This window comes from Nerophis ophidion, linkage group LG08 (assembly GCF_033978795.1).
Source record: "Nerophis ophidion isolate RoL-2023_Sa linkage group LG08, RoL_Noph_v1.0, whole genome shotgun sequence".
NCBI lineage: Eukaryota > Metazoa > Chordata > Actinopteri > Syngnathiformes > Syngnathidae > Nerophis > Nerophis ophidion.
In genome coordinates, this window is record NC_084618.1 from 59,289,086 (window position 1) to 59,312,210 (window position 23,125).

The window sequence follows — 23,125 nt, forward strand, 5'->3', positions numbered from 1 at the left end:
TAATGTTGTTTTTTACATGTACATGTTGCGGTTAATAGTATTCTACCTTAATTTGTCGTTATTTATACTTTCTGAATAAATTATGTGATAATGTTCATCAGTCAACTTATTGGTGTTAATTTTCAATCCATCAAGATATAAAAATAATATCAGAATCAAATTACAGTTATTTATGTATCCTGCTCATTTTCCTCAACTGGGGCACTAACATCATGTGGTTAATTTAATTTTTTTGCATATGTTGCATCATTTACAGCAAGGGTCGGCAACCTTTACCACTCAAAGAGCCATTTCGACCCGTTTCATGGAATAAGGAAAACAATGGGAGCCACAAAAAACTTTTGAAATTTAATATGAAATGATATTGCAAACAGAAATTTTTTTTCTGCTTTGTGTTATGTATAAAGCAGGGGTCACACCTTAATATGAAAATTAAACACCTTAATATGAAAATTAAATGTTAGTGCGGCCTGCAAGTTTTATATGAGTGACGCTTGACTGCAGCACACTTGCCAATGCAATTTTTCCGTGAGACTTCCGAATTAGAGAGCAAATATTCTTTCAAGTATCTGCTTATTTTCACCCAACCAACAATAACAAGGGCATGTCTTTGGCGCCCTGTACAATTTGAACTACCGGATTGCCGGCCCAGTCACATGCTGAATGTGGTTTCTGTACGCACATGGAAGAGACTGCAAGGCATACTTGTTCAACAGCCACACAGGTTACACTGAGGGTTGTGATATAAACAACTTTAACACGGTTACTAATATGCGCCACACTGTGAACCCACACCAAACAAGGCAAGTATGCAGCTGAGCCACATCAGAGCGATCAAAGAGCCGCAAGCGGCTCCGGAGCCGCGGGTTGCCGACCACTGATCTACAGATACAAAGATTTGCTAATGCGACATTTAGTTGACACATTTGGAATAGCAGTTTCTTTCATTCAAAAATGTTGGCTCATTTTTAGACTTAGCAAACTCATCACGCGGCCCGGATAAAACCCGATTGCGGGCCGTACGTTTGACACCCCTGCTCTAGACCAGTTGTTCTCAACCTTTTTTCAGTGATGTACCCCCTGTGAATTTTTTTTAAATTCAAGTACCCCCTAATCAGAGCAAAGCATTTTTGGTTGTAAAAAGGAGATAAAGAAGTAAAATACAGCACTATGTCAACAATTTCTGATTTATCAAATTGTATAACAGTGCAAAATATTGCTAATTTGTAGTGGTCTTTCTTGAACTATTTGGAAAAAAGATCTAAAAAAATATTAAAAATAGTTGAAAAATAAACAAGTGATTCAATTATAAATAAAGATTTCTACACATAGAAGTAAATGATAAATGGGTTGTACTTGTATAGCGCTTTTCTACCTTCAAGGTACTCAAAGCGCTTTGACACTACTTCCACATTTACCCATTCACACACACATTCACACACTGATGGAGGGAGCTGCCATGCAAGGCGCTAACCATCAGGAGCAAGGGTGAAGTGTCTTGCTCAGGACACAACGGACATGACGAGGTTGGTTCCAGGTGGGATTTGAACCAGTGACCCTCGGGTTGCGCACGGCCACTTTTCCACTGCGCCACGCCGTAATCATCAACCTAAAGTGCCCTCTTTGGGGATTGTAATAGAGATCCATCTGGATTCATCAACTTGATTCTAAACATTTCTTCACAAAAAAAAAAATCTTTAACATCAATATTTATGGAACATGTCCACAAAAAATCTAGCTGTCAACACTGAATATTGCATTGTTGCATTTCTTTTCACAGTTTATGAACTTATATTCTTATTTTGTTGAAGTATTATTCAATAAATATATTTATGAAGGATTTTTGAATTGCTGCTATTTTTAGAACATTAAAAAAAAAATCTCACGTACCCCTTGGCATACCTTCAAGTACCCCCATTTGAGAACCACGGCTCTAGACCTTCCGTTTGACTTTATTATTTTTTTTAGTTTACTGTTTAAGTTTACATTTGAGGGTTAAAAGGGTGCTGTCACCTTTTTAAAACCTGATGGTAGACGCCAGTGAAAAAAACGCTGCAGATATGATTCAGCACAATCTTCTATCTCACCAAGCACTCGCTGTGAATAAATATTTTATCATTCTCCTAAATCCCATTAAAAGCTATGCCTCAGATATTAAAAGTGTCTCTTTAAAAACAAACAAACACATGGCTTCTCAGGCTTAATGGCACTACTGTGGACTTTGAGGAATGAGTGTGCGCAACCACAAGAAGAAATAGTGTTCATATTTGGAAAGTAGAACGTGCAACAGAAGAGCGTGAGGTAATAAAATAAACACATCTGCACGCCCAGACCTTTTTCTCACTTTGCAGCCTTTGCAGTGTGTTTATGCTGGCTCATACATCACTGGATTCAGTGTGTACACAACGTGGCTGTGGAACTACGCTTGGAAACTACACCAGACATATGAATGGCAGTAAAAATATACCCATGGTCTATTTTAGTTTGTTTTATCATAATATGAGAGAGATACAGTTAAATGGTTGTTGAGTAATTATTGTTTATGCAAGAAAAAAAAACTGTGTTGCCAAGTCTAAAGACAATCCAGGTAAGAGCAAAAATGGAAAGACCCTAAATGCCAGGTTGTATCAAAAAGATGGGAGAGAAAAGTGTGGAGAAGGGAAGATACAGCTCTGTTCAGTTTCAGTTTATTTTGAACGTGCATACAATACAATGTAATCCATCACACACTTCCACTTGGTTCATTACAGCACGTCCGAAAAGGAGTAGGAAAAAGCAGATCTTATTTAATCCTCCTCATTGTCGTACTATAGCAATTTTATCCAATTTATTTGTTCTCTGTAACAGAACAGTGAACCAATAAATAATATACCATAATAAACAGAAATATTAAATACATAAATAATCTGTGTGACAATCTGTCACTTCATTTCTGTTAGTTTTTCGTGTTTTTGTATTTACTTCCTGTTCAGTGTTCTTATTTGGTTGTATTTCCGGTTTTATTCACGGAGCACTGTTGTTTTTCTCTTTTCTTTGATTGGCAGCGGTTCACACCTGCTGTCAATCACACTAGTGTCTATTTATGTTTCACTCGAGCACTCCTCAGTGCTCGATGATAAAATCTATGTTTGGAAATGTTACTATGCAAGACTGCTTTCTGTTTATTTGTTTCTTATGAGTATTAAATTATTTTTACCTTCACTCAATTCTCTCCTGGACTCTTGCATCCACGGGGTCACACAACTGCAGCCATGCGACATCCCAACAATCTGTCTTAATCATAATTTTTTTTTTGTGTACTTTGTGAACGGCATAACTCGGTTGGTGGAGTGGCCGTGCCAGCAACTTGAGGGTTGCAGGTTCGATTCCCGATTCTGCTCTCTTAGTCACTGCCGTCGTGTCCTTGGGCAAGACACTTTACCCACCTGCTTCCAGTGCTAACCACACTGTAACTTAGATATTGGGTTTCACTATGTAAAGCACCCTGAGTCACTAGAGAAAAAGCGCTATATAAATATAATTAGCTTCAGTTGTAGTTTGAACAGTCTCTTAAACTGAATCATATTGGTGCTTTGATTTCTTTGGTTAATCCATTCTATAATTTAATTCGACATACTGCTATACTAAAAGGTTTAAATTAGATTTTCCTCTAAGGTTATATTTCTCCTCTTTTGTTGAGAAGAATTGTTGTAAATTCTTGGGTAGCAGGTTGTAGTTTTTTTTTACATCATTTTAGCTGTTTGCAAATGCACCAAATCGTTGAATTTCAATTATTATGGTTTAATAAATAAAGGGTTTGTATGTTCTTTATATCCAACATTATGTATTATTCTAATTGATATTTTATGTAACACAGTTAGTGAATGAAGCGCACATTTGTAGTTGTTTCCCCATATTTCTGCACAATAACTCAGATATGGTAACACTAGCAAGCAGTAGAGAATATGAAGTGCTTTTTGGTCTACAACATGTTTTGCTTTATTCATTTCTTGCTACTTTATGTTGTATATTTCTTACATGAGATTTCCAATTCATTTTATCATCTATTATTACACCCAAAAATTAGTTTTCTTTTACCCTTTCAATATTTACTCTGTCTGACTTTTGTCCTCTACTGTTACCAAATAGCACTATTTTAATTTTACTGAGATTCAAAGAGAGTCAAAGATAGTCTTTTTTTCAAACAATTTTTGTAATTTGTTCATTTCTTCTGATATTATTTGTATTAGCTTCTGTGTGTTCTCTTTTGAACACAATGTTGTTGTATCATCTGCAAATAATATTACATTTAAATCCTTTGTAACTTTACAAATGTCATTGAACAATTTTGGTCCGAGTATTGATCCCTGAGGTACGCCACAAGATATTTTTAGCTCTGTGGACGTGTGTTTGCCTATCTTCTTGTATTACTTCCTGTTGGTTAAGTAGCTTCACATCCAGTTCAATACCAACCCTCTGATTCCATACCGTTCTAAATATTTTTTTAAAATGTTATGATTAATTGTGTCAAATGCTTTTGTTAAATCTATAAACACTGCAGCAGCTCATGATCCAAAGCATACCCCGTCATGTATCAACCATTATTGGTGTTATGATGTTACTCAAAGTGTGACTGAATATAAAACTTTCAGCAATATCTGTAGTTGGTTTAAATACAGACATGTTTTTTTCTTAGCTTTTTGACGCCTGCATGCACTACTGTAGGAGATTCTAGACCTCTGCCAGGTTCTTCCTTCCAAACCTATCCCTAACCCTTCCAAAAGTATAAATTCCTGAATCTAAACAGCGATCCGGATCACCTCAAAATTGTAATCACAAGTTCGGTATTTCATTTTTAACATTTTCTGAAAGTTTAATAAAAGTATGCCCACAACTTTTGTGCTATTTATAGAGAATGAAAGAAATGCAGTCTATGCTCCTGTCAGTCATCCACTGTTTGTTTTTGTCTCTGTGGGTGGAGGCGGTCTCTTAAGCGTACGCACGGACATTGAAGCGAGTAACTTAAAGGGGACCTATGATGATTTGAATCCACTTTTAAAACACTTTCTTGTGGCCCAGATGATAAGTATTGGATATGCTTTAGTGTACATTTTGCCAAAATTTCTAACCTGTTTTTTTGGGTCCGTCATTAAGATGTCTATTTGTAGAGAGGCGTTCTCAGTTTGCTAATGGAAACACGCCAGCCCCTCTAAAAGTATTATATTTCATCTTTTGAAAATGTACACTGTTTAAGTCTTCACCGTTATTTTTTTCCAGACATGGCCGAAAATAAACTTCTTAAACATTATTAACGTGGTCATACCATTAGGTACACCTTTGTAATGGGGGCCAGCCAGTGTGGCTGCTCCATGTCAATGTGAGCAAACCTCACTGCCTGACAACTTCAAGAGTTAGCCAGGCTTTTAGCTCCGTGGTCAGCACACTCGCTTCTCATGCAGACGACCAGAGTTTGCGCCCTCCATGTGGACTGGCATAAAGGCAGAGGGTAGAACCACCAGGGTTACACTTGCACACTCTCCACTTAATATAGAGCTGGTTTTAGCAGCATTTATGTCACTGCACGTCGCACGTCACTGTTATTATGCGCATGCCAAGATTAGATGAAAATAATACTTTATCCTGCCTTTTTTTTTGTCTTTCCTACCACAAGTTCTTCACCCGCAACACAGGCATCCAAAACTGTGTGCAAGCACACGCCAAAATGCATTGTTTAACATGACTATCCAACATTGTAACAACATTTATATGTCAGAAAAAACAGATTCATCCTAAGTCCCCTTTAAACGTAAGATAACATGAAATGATCCGGATCAGTCCAAAAATGTAATTACTTGTTCTTTATCCTCAGGACATTCAATCGATCGCAACTGGACTGTTTGTTTTAAGGCTGACACACACATAAATATTTTTTAATATCTAATACATGTTTTATCTGTTGCAAACTCCACACCCAAAGATTAAAAAATCAGGCATTAAGTCGTTTCCATCTTTGTGTTTGATCATGTCAGCGCAGCACACCACACACATATCAATTCTGTCCCACCACAGTGCCTGATGTAATTCGTAATCTTCCGTGAACAACTGTGATCTAAAATTGGAGAAAAATATACTCAGCATCTCCTATAGCAGCGGTCGGCAACCCAAAATGTTGAAAGAGCCATATTGGACCAAAAATACAAAAACAAAATCTGTCTGGAGCCGCAAAACAAATTTAAAATCCATATTACATACACATAGTGTGTCATGAGATATTAATTGAATTAAGAGGACTTAAAGGAAATTAAATGAGCTGAAATATAGTTACAAATGAGGCATAATGATGCAATATGTACATATAGCTAGCCTAAATAGCATGTTAGCATCGATTAGCATGCTGTCATGCAGGAACCAAATATGTCTGATTAGCACTCCACACAAGTTAATAACATGAACAAAACTCACCTTTGTGCATTCACGCACAACGTTAAAAGTTTGGTGGACAAAATGAGACAGAAAAAGAAGTGGCATAAAACACGTCCTAGAAAGTCAGAGAAAGTTGCACATGTAAACGAACCACGGTGCGTTCAAGGACCACCAAAATTAGTAGGACAAAACAGTGCTCGCCAAATACTTGAATCAGTGAAGCATGTTTAATGTAAACAGTGTGCTTTATAACAATTAGGGAGGTTTGTGACATGTTTGTCCTCCTGCAGAAACCATATTAAAACAAAAAATGTTTTTTTTTCCCTTCATTTTTTTTCAATTTTTCATACTTTTTTGAAAAAGCTCCAGAGAGCCACTATGGCAGCGGTAGAGAGCCACACGTTGCCGACCCCCGTCCTATTGGAACACACAAAAACATGCAACATGGAAGAAGAAATGCAAGATGAGAGAATGATGGGGGTCTTGTGCCTGTTATTGACAGAAAAATCTAGAAAAAATCATGAAGACGATGTTAACATTGACTTTATAATCTACTAAGCAAGCTCGAAGTGCCTTTTTAAAATTAATTTAATGGCTGCTGATATCAGCTTAGTAGGTCTACTGCTACGACGGTTAATTCAGTCAAAGCATTTTATGTATAATGTCGACAGATTGTTTACACTCGCTTCCTTGGCCCTTGCTCAGTCAGCTCACTTCAATCAATCAATCATCAATCAAAGTTTACGTATATAGCCCTAAATCACGAGTGTCTCAAAGGGCTGCACAAGCCGCAACGACATCCTCGGCTCAGATCCCACATCAGGGCATTAAAAAACTCAACCCAATGGGATGACATGAGAAAGCTTGGAGGGGACGCAGATGTGGGGACCCCTCCATGGGCGACCGGTGCAATGGACGTCGAGTGGATCTTCTTGGTTGGCTGCTTTTTGCACCACCTCACAATTCACACTGCGATGACTCGTTTAATATTTTTCGATTGTCGGCCTCGACCCATTTTGGAGCGGATTATCGGGTCGCATTCACTCTTAACACACCTCAGACCACAGGACAATCTTACCAGACAATCTTGTAAGACATAATATCATCTTTATGTGGGCATCCTGCTTTTGAAGGCGTTTCACCTCTCATTTGAGCAGGCTTCATTAGTTCATGCTCACAGAATTAGATTGGTCAGATCTAGTCTGATCGGCTGAGAGGTGAAACATCTTCTTAGACCATCTGAACAGTCTGCTTGCGAATGACTGAATTCCCTAAAAATACACTGACCTGAATGAATGAGACCATCCATTGACTTGTTCTTTATCTCATTTACTGAAGGTTTGCTGAGTATATACATCATTTGTTGAGTTATTTTTCTATCTGACTAACTAACCAGCAACTTCCATGCATCCATCCATCCATTTTCTACCGCTTATTCCCTTCGGGGTCGTGGGGGGCGCTGGAGCCTATCTCAGCTACAATCGGGCAGAGGGCGGGGTACACCATGGACAAGTCGCCACCTCTTACTTCACTAATTATTTATTATTTTAATGTTATTTATAGAGTACATCCTGGACAAGTCGCCACCTATTACTTCACTAATTATTTATTATTTTTAATGTTATTTATAGAGTATATTGTGAATAAATTAAGGACATTAAGTGAAGAAAAGTGTTAGCAATTGCTATGTAATGGAAAAGGGGTTGGATCAAATAAGCTTTGCATCTTCATTCTCCTTTTTAAACATGTTGAAAAGCGAAACTGGAAATTGTGATATGTCATGTTGTAATTGTATGCATGTTGAAAATACACTCAAACTCAAATAAACTCAAACTCAAACCAATTTACAGACAAACCAGTAGCAACAGTTACATTCCCTCTTGGTGGAGTAACAAAGCAGTGGGATGAAGTATGTTTTATTTGCTGTGCCAAACCTCCACTTCACATTTTAACGTTTCAGACCTAAAGCGTCACTTTAATTCATGCAAATATTGACAAGGATGACAGCAAACTTTGCAAGCACTAAGTAAATAAACCAAGCCATTGGTTCACTAGGACAAGGCGATTGCTTCATTTTGACTGAATGGCTGGCAACCATTTGACCAGGGGTCCTGTGTAGGCCTACTGTTCTTTGAAATTAATGATCACTTTTTAAAAAATGCTTGTTTTTGCTTTTTTGGAAAATGTCCTCTTACATTTATTGTTTGCTAGTTTCACGCCACAGTTAAATTGACTCCTGCTCCCTTTCTCTTGCCTTCCTCGTGCTCATCCAATCAGCAGTTAGAACTTAGCCTGTTCGGATTCGTTACCTCACAGACAGTCGGAAATTATATAACTCTTTTCTCTTCTCCCATTATGATGTCAAAAGAAAACCTCAGAGCCCTGTGAACTGAACCACAACAAGAAGACTGTTTAGCCTCCCATTAAAATAATCTTATCTTGGCTTCTGCAATGTTTTAGGCTGTATCCGGTCACGTGACTTTTGAACATAAGTAAACACGGGGGGGAATACACCATATTAACATGGCTACTGTGATCTTACCACTAAAACTGATAGGGGCAAACCAATCTGACTAGTCTATCCCTATACGTTATCAAAAAAAAGATTTGTCACTGATATCAAACATTATCCTTTGGTTGCAATCCCAGACAGCTCAAAACTATCTTGTGCTACAGATGCCATTCTACACGACAAAACAGTTGAAAACTTGGAAAAGCATGAAGTCCTACAACTTACAACTCCGTTTTGTGTGGCTGGGTCAAGTAATATGGTGTGAATGAATGATGGGTTCCCACTTCTCTGTGATCGCTTTGAGTGTATAACAATAGAAAAGCGCAATATAAATTTAATCCATTATTATTATTATTAAGATTCTCCCGGATAATTCTGCATTGGGTAAGGTTGCATTTCATGATTTAACTTTGTGTCTACAGCCATGTTTGTTGCCTTGTTACACGCGCCGCTTAGAGTACACATGTTTTTCCCTGTTTTTTTAATCAAAATATAACTTTAGATCTCAATGTGTAAAAACTTGATTTAGAATTGATAGCTTTGGTAAAAGCTTGACTCTTTTAAGTTTTGCTCACAGTTCCATCCATCCATTTCCTCCGCATATCCGAAATCGGGTGACGGGGGCAGCAGCCTAAGCAGAGAAACCCAGACTTCCCTCTACCCAGCTACTTCGTCTAGCTCTTCTTGGGGGATCCCGAGGTGTTCCCAGGCTAGCTCACATTTGCTTTCTTTTATTTAGACTTACCGAGTTGGTAACACTGGTAGCAAAAATGCCCTTTAAGAATTTTGAAAAAAGATAAAATACAATTTGTCAGGTTCAAACACTGATGACATCTATTAAACAAGACAAAAAGGAAAAGAATCAAATAGAGGCAGATTTAAATTTGGACTCAGATTCTGAGGAGAGACATGGCCACTGTACTGTCTGTACAATCCTGCACCATGCTCTGCCCAAAAATCGTACTCCTCCTTTATTGCGAGCTCAGTGCTCATAGCAACGGGGACATAAACAAGGAAGGATAGAAGCTCTGGCAACATAAATGGACACTAAACCTAGGAGAACTATAACAGAAACAAAATAAGGCATGACCTAATGAGACAGGACACAGTATCTCTGTGCATTTAAAATGCCATCAATAAAATGCACTTGCGCTTATTGTCCATAACATACTCATACCATAACCGCACCCCCACCATGAGCCACCCAATTCACAACGTTGACATCCGCTCTCCCACATAACGCTACACACGAGGTCTGCTATCTACTCTGGCCAGTGAAAACCGGGATTCATCAACGTGCCAAATGCCATCGAATAATGATATTCCCTGAGACGGTTTCCCACAGTTTGTGCAGAAATGATTTGGTTATGTAAAGCTATTGTTGCAGCAGCTGTTCGGGTGGCTGGTTTCTGGCGGCCATTGAGGTGCATGGGATGGATTATCTTGGCAAGAAGTGGTCATTAACACGGATTTATCAATCAATCAATCAATCAATCAATGTTTACTTATATAGCCCTAAATCACGAGTGTCTCAAAGGGCTGCACAAGCCACAGCGACATCCTCGGCTCAGATCCCACACCAGGGCAAGAAAAAACTCAATCCAATGGGATAACAATGAGAAACCATGTAGAGTTGGGTGTCATCAGCATAAACGTGAAAGCTAACACCTTATTTGCGTATGATGTCACCGAGCAGCAGCATGTAGATGCTAAAGAGTACAGGACCAAGAACTGAACCATGGGGAACTCCACACGTTACCTTAACATAGTTCGAGGTCACATTGTTATGGTAGACGCACTGCATCCTGTCAGTAAGATAAGAGTTAAACCAAGACAAGGCTAAGTCTGACGTACCAATACGTGTTTTGATACGCTCCAATAAAATATTATGATCGACAGTACCGAAAGCAGCACGAAGATCAAGAAGCAGCAACACAGATCTCATCAGAATCCATTGTAAGCAATAGATCATTAGTTATTTTTGTGAGGGCTGTCTTTTTAGAGTGCTTTGCCCTGAAACCGGATTGAAAGGGTTCACAGCGATTGTTAGACGCCAAGTGTTCATTTAGCTGCTGTGCAACAATTTTTTCGAGGATTTTCGAAATAAAGGGAAGGTGGGACACTGGCCGGTGGTTTACCATGAGGTCAGGATCGAGGTTAGGTCTTTTGAGCAAAGGATGAATAACCGCTTTTTGAATGCTAGGGAAACAGTGCCAGAGAAAAGTAATACGTTTATAATATTTAGCCCTGATGGTCCTAATAATACAAATAGTTCCCTGATAAGTTTCCAAGGAAGTGGGTCAAGTAAACAATTTAGACAGATTTCTGAACAACATTTCAAAGTCTTTTGTGTATATAGGAAAAGTTTTAGATCTTTGAGTTCAACTCGTGAAAAATGGGAGCAAAAACAAAAGTGTAGCGTTTATATTTTAGTTCAGCGTAAGAGCCATCCATCCATCCATTTCTACCGCTTTTCCCTCTCGTGGGGGTGCTGGAGCCTATCCCAGCTGCATTTGGGCAGAAGGCGGGGTACACCCTGTATAAGTCTCCACCTCATCGCAGTCAGTGTAAGATGTTCTGTTCATTTTATTGTCTTCAATCAATCAATCAATCAATGTTTACTTATATAGCCCTAAATCACTAGTGTCTCAAAGGGCTGCACAAACCACCACGACATCCTCGGTAGGCCCACATAAGGGCAAGGAAAACTCACACCCAGTGGGACATCGGTGACAATGATGACCCAGTGGGACGTCGGTGACAATAATGACTATGAGAACCTTAGAGAGGAGGAAAGCAATGGATGTCGAACGGGTCTAATATGATACTGTGAAAGTTCAATCCACAATGGATCCAACACAGTCGCGAGAGTCCAGTCCAAAGCGGATCCAACACAGCAGCGAGAGTCCCGTTCACAGCGGAGCCAGCAGGAAACCATCCCAAGCGGAGGCGGATCAGCAGCGCAGAGATGTCCCCAGCCGATACACAGGCAAGCAGTACATGGCCACCGGATCGGACCGGACCCCCTCCACAAGGGAGAGTGGGACAAAGAAGAAAAAGAAAAGAAACGGCAGATCAACTGGTCTAAGAAGGGAGTCTATTTAAAGGCTAGAGTATACAAATGAGTTTTAAGGTGAGACTTAAATGCTTCTACTGAGGTGGCATCTCGAACTGTTACCGGGAGGGCATTCCAGAGTACTGGAGCCCGAACGGAAAACGCTCTATAGCCCGCAGACTTTTTTTGGGCTTTGGGAATCACTAACAAGCCGGAGTCCTTTGAACGCAGATTTCTTGCCGGGACATATGGTACAATACAATCGGCAAGATAGGATGGAGCTAGACCGTGTAGTATTTTATACGTAAGTAGTAAAACCTTAAAGTCACATATTAAGTGCACAGGAAGCCAGTGCAGGTGAGCCAGTACAGGCGTAATGTGATCAAACTTTCTTGTACTTGTCAAAAGTCTAGCAGCCGCATTTTGTACCAACTGTAATCTTTTAATGCTAGACATGGGGAGACCCGAAAATAATACGTTACAGTAGTCGAGGCGAGACGTAACAAACGCATGGATAATGATCTCAGCGTCTTTAGTGGACAGAATGGAGCGAATTTTAGCGATATTACGGAGATGAAAGAAGGCCGTTTTAGTAACGCTTTTAATGTGTGCCTCAAAGGAGAGAGTTGGGTCGAAGATAATACCCAGATTCTTTACCGTGTCGCCTTGTTTAATTGTTTGGTTGTCAAATGTTAGAGTTGTATTATTAAATAGAGTTCGGTGTCTAGCAGGACCGATAATCAGCATTTCCGTTTTTTTGGCGTTGAGTTGCAAAAAGTTAGCGGACATCCATTGTTTAATTTCATTAAGACACGCCTCCAGCTGACTACAATCCGGCGTGTTGGTCAGCTTTAGGGGCATGTAGAGTTGGGTGTCATCAGCATAACAGTGAAAGCTAACACCGTATTTGCGTATGATGTCACCTAGCGGCAGCATGTAGATGCTGAAGAGTGCAGGGCCAAGGACCGAACCCTGGGGAACTCCACACGTTACCTTAACGTAGTCCGAGGTCACATTGTTATGGGAGACACACTGCATCCTATCAGTAAGATAAGAGTTAAACCAAGTCAGGGCTAAGTCTGACATACCAATTCGTGTTTTGATACGTTCTAATAAAATATTATGATCGACGGTATCGAAAGCAGCGCTAAGATCGAGGAGCAGCAACATAGATGACTCATCAGAATCCATCGTTAGCAATAGATCATTAGTCATTTTTGCGAGAGCTGTCTCCGTGGAGTGATTTGCCCTGAAACCGGATTGAAAGGTTTCACATAGATTGTTAGACGCTAAGTGTTCATTTAACTGCTCCGCAACAATTTTTTCAAGGATTTTTGAAATAAAGGGAAGGTGAGACACCGGTCGGTAGTTTACCATGAGGTCAGGATCGAGGTTAGGTCTTTTAAGAAGAGGATGAATAACCGCTTTTTTGAATGCTAGGGGAACAGTGCCCGAGGAGAGTGATAAGTTTATAATATTTAGCACTGATGGACCTAATAATAAAAAAGAGCTCCTTGATCAGTTTCCCAGGAAGAGGGTCAAGTAAGCATGTTGTCTGTTTTATTCCATTTACACGTTGTAACAATTCCTCTAATGTTATTTCCTCAAAACGAGAGAAACTATTTTGGAGTGCAGTATCCGCCATATATACCATCGTATCAGTGTTAATAGAACCCCGTTGTAGCTGGGACGCATTGTCTTTAATCTCCTTTCTAATGACTTCAATTTTCTTACTAAAGAATTGCATAAAGTCATCAGCTGAGTGGGTGGAGCTACTGGAAGGGGTCCCTTGTTGGGTTAGCGATGCTACCGTACTAAACAAAAATTTAGGATCGTTTTTATTACGGTGGATGAGATTTGAGTAATATTTAGCTTTAGCTAAGGTAAGCATGCGTTTATAAGTTATTAAACCATCACTCCATGTTTGATGGTGCACCTCAAGTTTAGTCGTGCGCCATTTGCGTTCCAGCTTTCTACATAATAATTTCTGAGCTCTAATTTCTTCTGTAAACCACGGGGTGCGCTTTTTTGCAGCCTTTTTTAACTTTAGCGGTGCTATGTTATCAATGGTTTTGCGCAGGGTGTCGTTAAAGTTGTTAGTGAGGGTATCAATAGAGCCCACATACTTTGGGAATGGTGCCATTACAGAGGACAGTAGGTCAGCAAGAGTTGTCGTTGTGGCCGTATTAATGTTGCGGCTGCTATAGCAGTTATTATTATTATTAGTTTGACGAACATGCGTCTGAACCTCAAATTTTATAAGGTAATGATCGGACAATACTTTAGTATACGGGAGTATCGTAACTTTGGAGACGGTGATACCCCTAACAAGCACTAGGTCTATCGTATTACCGTTGTGATGCGTGGGTTCATTTATTATTTGTGTGAGACCACAGCTATCAATTACAGTCTGGAGCGCTACACACGGTGGGTCCGATGGGGTATTCATATGGATATTAAAGTCCCCCATTATGATTATATTATCGGCGTGTGTCACTAGATCAACAACGAACTCTGAGAATTCATTGATAAAGTCCGAATAGGGCCCTGGGGGGCGGTAGATAACAGCCAGGTGTAGAGGCAGCGGTGTGGCAGACTTCATAGTAAGCACCTCAAACGATTTATATTTATTATTTATGTTAGGACTAAATCTTGTATTACTGTTCACCTAGAAATTTGATTTCTGTGAAATACCCTTTCAATGTCTACCCTAGGTATTTATATTTGTGTTTTACATTCTTTCTTACTATTACCATCCATCCATCCATCCATTTTCTACCGCTTATTCCCTTTCGGGGTCACAGGGGGCGCTGGCGCCTATCTCAGCTACAATCGGGCGGAAGGCGGGGTACATGTAGCATTATTTTTGTTTTATTTACAGTCAAAGATAGTCTGTTTAATTTCTGTGCATCTGTTTTTTTTTAAAAGTACACATGAAAAGAACTGACCGACAGAGTTGGGTCAGGGTCACCTTAATCAGTAGAACACCATGACCTCAAGTGTGAGTGGTGCTTTCCAAGAATTCAATTTGATTTAACCGAGCGGGGTTCAACTGTTGTATTGTACAAATAAGATATTTAGTAAGAGTACCCCGATCCAATATTGATATCGGCTATCAGTCTGTAATCAGTAAAACACAAGTATCGGATTGTATCGGCTTGCATCCAAAATCTCAGATATAAGTGCCCTGACACAAGCAGTGTTTCCTTGTGTAAGTTGGTCTCTTATATTTTAGTCAAGTCATTTACAAAAGGTAAACATGATAGTCAACAGCTAAGCACACAATAGCGCACAAACTAGACATACACTATATTGGCAAAAGTATTGGGCCACCCATCCAAATGATTCAAATCAGGTGTACTAATCACTGGGCCTGGCCACAGGTGTATAAAATCAAGCACTTGGGCATGGAGACTGTTTCTACAAACATTAGTGAAAGAATGGGCAGCTCTCATGAGCTCAGTGAATTCCAGCATGGAACTGTCATATGATGCCACCTGTGCCCCAAATCCAGTCGTGAAATGTCCTCGCTCCTAAATATTCCAAAGTCAACTGTCGGCTTTATTATAAGAAAACAAAAGAGTTTGGGAAAAACAGCAACACAGCCACCAAGTGGTAGGCGACGTAAACTGACAGAGAGGGGTCAGCGGATGCTGAAGCGCATAGTGCAAAGACTTTCTGCACAGTCAGTTGCTACAGAGCTTCAAACTTCATGTGACCTTCCAATTAGCAGGGAGCTTCATGGAGTGGGTTTCCATGGCCGAGCAGCTGTATCCAAGCCATACATCACCAAGTCCAATTCAAAGCGTCCGATGCAGTGGTGTAAAGCACATTGCCACTGGACTCTAGAGCTGTGGAGACACGATTTCTGGAGTGATGAATCACGCTTTTCCATCTGGCGATCTGATGGATGAGTCTGGGTTTGGAAGTTGCCAGGAAAACGGTATATTTCGGACTGCATTTTGCAGTGTGAAATTTGGTGGAGAAGGAATTATGGTGTGTGGTTGTTTTTCAGGAGTTGAGGTTGGCTCCTTAGTTCCAGTGAAAGGAACTTTGAATGCTCCAGAATAGCAAACATTTTGGACAATTCCTTGCTCCCAGCCTTGTGGAAACTGTTTGGAGCGAGCCCCTTCCTCTTCCAACATGACTGTGCACCAGTGCACAAAGCAAGGTCCATAAAGACATGGATGACAGAGTCTGCTGTGGATGGACTTGACTGGGCTGCACAGAGTCTTGACCTGAACTTGATAGAACACCTTTGGGATGAATTAGAAGGGAGACTGATTGCCAGGCCTTCTCGACCAACATCAGTGTGTAACACAGCAATGCGCTTTTGGAAGAATGGTGAAAAATTCCTATAAACACACTCCGCAACCTTGTGGACAGCCTTCCCAGAAGAGTTGAAGCTGTACTAGCTGCAAAAGGTGGACCAACATCATATTGAACCTTATGGTTTAGGAATGGGATGGCGCTCCAAGTTCATATGTGAGTCAAGGCAGGAGGCCAAATACTTTTGGCAATATAGTGTATGTATTACTGTCCTTAATTGAACAGTGATACAGTCTAAAACAGGTCATGTATCAATATAAACAAGGATCAAATAATTATAGTTGCATGTTTCTTACACATACAAATTCTCCAAGGTATGACGCTTGGCTGGCATCGTTATGTGGGTGGAGCTCTTTCAGGGTGCAGATCGGGCACGAACACAGTGTAAAGGTAAGAAGTATTGTTTTATTAAAACTAAAAACAGGCTAAGAACAAAAACACTGGTGCTAGGCAGAAAAAGGCAAACAAAGAGCTACTAGCATGTGAGCTAGAAAAACAAACAAAACACTTGCACGGGGCACAACAGGTAAAACCAAGAGCCAGCATATGAGCTAGAAAACACAAAAGGCTAAGCGTGGAAGGTAGCGAGTCCAAATACAGAAACCGAGTCGTCACTTGTGAACACAAACAGTGTGTAACACAAACTACGAGGAGAGAATGAGTGCACGGATTGGGCAGGCTTAAATACAGAACGTGATTAATAAACACAGGTGTGCGTCAAGAAAACAAGTAGCAGGTGGAACTAATATGAAACCATGGAGACCGAACAAACCAGGAAGTGCACAAACAAACTCAAAATCCCCAAAACATATGATCCGGGTAGCAGATCATGACACAACGTAGAAGAGTATTCTAAATGTCTCAGCATCATTCGACTTCCTACGTCATGAGCTTAATTTTGATTAATTTTTGTGACCACTTGCTGTCACTAAAACATGAATACCACTCCATTTTAACTTAAAGATAGCATATGTCCATTCAATTCCAATAATGAATAGCTTAGTGTTTTTCATACCTACCATGTATCTCTGTTTGATTAATTCCATTTGATCAAACATTTTCTAACATTTCACACTATGAAATACTGAAAGTATGTATGATTCATGCCGATATTGTATCAGATCAATATCTATATCAGTCAATACTCAAGGCTGCAATTTCAGTATTGTGTGGAAAGGTAAACAGTTGTATTGGGCTATCCCTAGTATAAAATCACCTGACTGCATTTCCAAAAATAAGGATTCTGCTTCATAGAGACGTCCATAAAATCCACAGTGCCGATATCGCTCTCCAATGATGACGTGATGGTTTTGGAATCAATTATCAGCCTGTTGATTGCTTGCTGGGGAATGTTGGGAATGTGACGATAGGAGACCATTAATTAGTGCTCAGCTGATGTCCTGATGACCACATGGCTCAATGCAAGGTGTTGATGTGACATCCTAATAGACACCAGAAAGTCCAGCAGACTGTGAGGCAGATCCAATGAGGACCCTTCTCTTTTTTCCTGGGGGCCCTAAATAGAACTTTAGAAGGATCCAGGAACCACATCAGTTGCAGGTCTCCCTTTTCATCACAGATTAACAAGAGCTGCCTCTTTATCTCTTCTTTATAGCTTTCTGCATACCTGTGCCCCTATTAATGCTTAAATTGTTGTTATATCACTAAAAAATCTCTCAACCCAAGAGTCTTAACATTCGGACCAATCATGGCCTGCAGGAGCCCTTGGAACTCTTTGAACGTCACAACATGTTCTTGGCGTCCTGCTCTGTTACCCTCCCTCTGTCTCCATGTGGGAAGTTCATCTTTTTGGCAGGTACACACATCCCTCTAAAAGCTGCAGGTGCTCTGGACTCAATCGCTCTGCAGGGCTGACTCCACAAGCTGGATAACTGGGCACAGCACGTAAAATGTTCATTCAACCAGGGCCGTGCTTGGCTAAATTAAGGCCCTAAGCAGAAATTTATTTTGGGTCATCCCCAATTACAATATTTTTCACACTGCGTTTATGTCAAATGGTTGTCATACTTTTTAATCAATCTAGAATTAAAATTGATGCATGTTTTGTACTAAGACAAATGCACAGAGAATACATTGTTCAATAACTAGTTTTTTGTGCAAAATAACACATTTTAAATAATTCTAAGAGAAAGTTGCACTTGTTCCTAGCGCCATCTCCAGTTGGGAATCTACTGAATTAACAGCCCAGCACTAATACATGCGCCATAGGGGACAATGAGATTATTGGGGAGAATGTGCTGTTTACAATAAAATCTTATATATAGTGCCCTGTCATTCATTCATTAATTGACATTTAACATGCACTTATTAACGAAAAATGAGGCCCCGTTTCGTGGAGCCCTACGCACAGCGTGTGATCTGCATATAGGGAGGGATAGCCCTACCGTCACTCAGCTTCCCCAAAAATGCTGTAAAAAATATTATTTATGTTATTTTGTTATTATCTTATACATATACTTCAGCCTGCTGCTTTATTACTACTAATACTGAGTCATAACAAAGACTATAAAAATAAGACCCATTACCTTGCTGCTTGGCACTCTGCATCAAGGGTTGGAATTGGGGGTTAATCAACAAAATTATTCCCGAGCGCAGCCACCGCTGCTGCTCACTGCTCCCCTCACCTCCCAGGGTGTGGAACAAGGGGATGGGTCGAATGCAGAGGGTAATATCACCCCACACCTAGTGTGTGTGTGAGAATCAGTGGTACTTTTACTTAAATTTCTAACCCCTAAAACGCCAGTATGTTGACAATATGCTCATTTTGAAAACACACACACACTCACACACACGCACGCACGCACGCACGCACGCACGCACGCACACACACACACACACACACACACACACACACAATTATCCAAAATCAATAGTGACATAAATATTGTATATAATTTTGGCAAGCAGTTAAAGTTGTCTCATTTTGCTGCATGCTTTGAATGGGGAAAAATTGTGCCATCTAGTAGACTTTTTTTTTTTAGGCAACTGGTCCAATTGTAATCCTAACATAGTGCAATTTTCTAATTGTATGTTCCACTAAAAGTTTGACCAAAAATTTATTATCTGGAAAATCCTACCAATATTCATTATCACACCCAAATAAATGATAAATGGGTTGTACTTGTATAGCGCTTTTCTACCTTCAAGGTACTCAAAGCGCTTTGACACTACTTCCACATTTACCCATTCACACACACATTCACACACTGATGGAGGGAGCTGCCATGCAAGGCGCCAACCAGCACCCATCAGGAGCAAGGGTGAAGTGTTTTGCTCAGGACACAACGGACGTGACGAGGTTGGTTCTAGGTGGGATTTGAACCAGTGACCCTCGGGTTGCGCACAGCCACTCTCCCACTGCGCCATGCCGTCCCATTTAAAAAAGTAATACAAGTTTCCCTTTCATCATTAGGGTTAAACTGTTTTGGCATTGTCATAAAAAACAGTATTCAGCAGATGTGTCCAACATGTAGCCCTGGGACCATTTACAGTCTGCAGCTCGACTTTTGTGGGCCCGCAGCATATTGTCAAAACAAGATCAAACAGTAAAAATGTAAGTAAAAAAAAAAATCTAAAAGACAAAATGTATAGAAAAATAGCTGATATTTTATGATAAATATATGTCATGTCTAGGGGTGTAACGATTGATCAATAAATCAATAGATCGATTTATTTTCCTAAATTTCCTGTGTGCTCGGCAAGTTTGCCTTCTGGAAGATGGGCACCACTCTAAGATCGTTTTATCAATACTAGAAAAAGGAAAAAAAATGGATTCAAGAACAACAAACTTTATATGAAGTTTAATTAGCACTTTTATTATAAAATCTATTTGCCTGTCTGTGGGCGTCATCACAGCAAAAATGGCGAATGTCTCGAGGGAGGTCTTAACAAATTCAAACGCCACAAGACAATATGATAAATTACGACAAAAAAACTTTCAGCTACAGCACGATTGCAAAAGCCACAAAAATAAAACTGACACAATACAATAATATAAAGCCGCAGCATAGCTTTAAGCCACAAAACGGCAAAACGGAAGTCACAGAGGAGCAAGTTACGGCATTGCACCGACTTCCCGAACCCAAGGAAAAGTTATTTAATCAGAAATAGAAGGGATGGATTACAAAGGCTATGAAAATTAGGAGGCAAGGGGCCAATACCATTAAAAGGGATGAGGGGCAATACATGTTTTCGCACACCTGGGTGGAGAACAGATACTGTATGACCAGATCAGTAAATCTACTGTAAAAATGTTGGTTAGTGTACTTATAACGAAAACTTCTTAAATGTTGGAAATGTGAAAAGAAAAGATTTCCTATTGTTAATTCAACCGAAAGTGTTGGTTGCACTTCATCCAAATACGATGTGAATGCATTGGCCAATAATTGTCATTTACTTGCTGATTTGTATCCATGATTAATTTAAATGGGGGTAGGGGGGGTGGCTGCTGGAGCTTGTCTCAGCTGCAGGGTCCAGTATCCTGTATTTGTTTCGCAGTCACACTGGTTGATTTGGTTTGCTAAAAAGTTACTGAATTGACTTCAACTCACTGAATCGTCTTGTTCTGAAAAAATGTTGATCCTCCCTGAATCGTGTCGGCAACCACAAATATCGAATCGAAATCGTTGCTAAAAAAAATCGTTGCACCCCTAATCATGCCTGTTTTTGGTGGGGGTTTTTTTTCTTTTTTTTTTTTTAAATAAAAACATATTTTTAAATGATGCTATGGATTTTCAATTGCTGTCCTAGTTAGAAAAAAATGTGGACAAATACAGTATACTGTACTGGCTCCTTAAATCCAGAAAATTGTTTTGGCACCACCAAGTGTTGAAATAGGGCAACACACCCATATTTCATGCCCTGATGTGCAGTATGTGTAAATATGACTGTAATAAGGGCTGTTACTGATTTGTGGGAGTGGTGATAAGAGAACGAGTGTTATTCAGCACCAAGAGCTCCTTGTGTGGCTTTGTTGCCCCCGGAAACGATGAACAGTTACAATGAGTCACATGTCTGAGCATCGTGAGCTGTACCTCAAGATGGATTGATGGAGTGTTCTTTTACAAACCCCAACACCAGTGAAGTTGGCAGGTTGTGTAAATCGTAAATAAAAACAGAATGCAATGATTTGCTAATCCTTTTCAACCTATATTCAAATGAATAGACTGCAAAGACAAAATACTTAACGTTCGAAACGGAAAACTTAATTTTTTGCAAATATTAGCTAATTTGGAATTTGATTCCTTCATGTTTCAAAAAAGTTGGCGCAAGTGGCAAAAAAGCCTGAGGAAGTTGAGGAATGCTCATCAAACACTTATTGGGACCATCCCACAGGTGAACAGGCTAATTGGGAACTTTGCATCAGTTCAAAGTCCAAAAACCAGCATCTGTGATAGTATGGGGGTGTATTAGTTTCCAAGGCATGGGTAACTTACACATCTTTGACAGCACCATTAATGCTGAAAGGTACATACAAGATTTGGAGCAACATATGTCGCCATCCAAGCAAGACAATGCCTTGCAAGCCTCGTGTTACAACAGCGTGGCTTCATAGTAAAAGAGTGTGGGTACTAGACTTGCCTGCCTGTAGTCCAGACCTGACATTGAAAATGTATGGCACAATTTGAAGCCTAAAATACGACAACAGAGATCCCGGACTGTTGAACAACTTAAGCTGTACATCAAGCAATAAAGTGAAATAATTCCACCTGAAAAGCATCCAAAATTGGTCTCCTCAGTTCCCAAACGTTTACTGAGTGTTGTTAAAAGGAAAGGCCATGTAACACAGTGGTAAACATGGCCCTGTGCCAACTTTTTTGCAATGTATTGCTGGCATTAAATTCTAAGTTAATGATTATTTGCAAAACAAAATTGTGTTTCTCAGTTTGAACAATAAATATTTTGTCTTTGCAGTCTATTTAACTGAATATAAGTTAAAAAAGGATTTGTAAATCACTGTAGTCTGTTTTTATTTACGAATTACACAACGTGCCAATTTCACTGATTTTGGATTTTGTACATTATACACACTTCCCACAAACAACACATTCCATTGCGACTATGATATAATTAAGTTGCTGAGAAAATATGTACATCAATCATTTGAACCATAGTTGTGCTCTTAGGAGATTGCAGTTGGGTTTCCTCCTAACCAGGCTCTTAATGTTAAAGTACAAATGTCGCTTATGAGAGTTTAAGTAGAAGAAAAATTATCTTACCAAAGCCTCCTGTGTAATACCTCATTCTCACAAAGCACCCATAGTTTATTTCTTAGATCTCAAGACATCCGTGATAATTATATGTTATATTTTTATGTCCTTTTCCTGCTTGTATGCACAAAGCATAAACAACTATTACTCTTGTCCTTTCAAGACATTCCAAAAGAGTGTGAAAAAATGTCCAACTAGATCAGTGATTCTCAAAGTGTGGTACATAGGCTTCATCTAGTGGTACGCCACTAGTAACTACTTTAATCACTTGATTAAAGTAGTGTTTTATTTACCTAAATTCAAAGACAGTGTTACTGTTCAAACTCTGTGTCATGTTACAGTGTCCAAAATATAATATATATATATATATATATTTATTTATTTATTTAAGGTAAATTGAGCAAATTGGCTTTTTCTGGCAATTTATTTAAGTGTGTATCAAACTGGTAGCCCTTCGCATTAATCAGTACCCAAAAATTAGCTCTTGGTTTCCAAAATTTGGTGACCCCTGCTATATGGGATATATATATATATATATATATATATATATCAATCATCAATCAATCAATCAATGTTTACTTATATAGCCCTAAATCA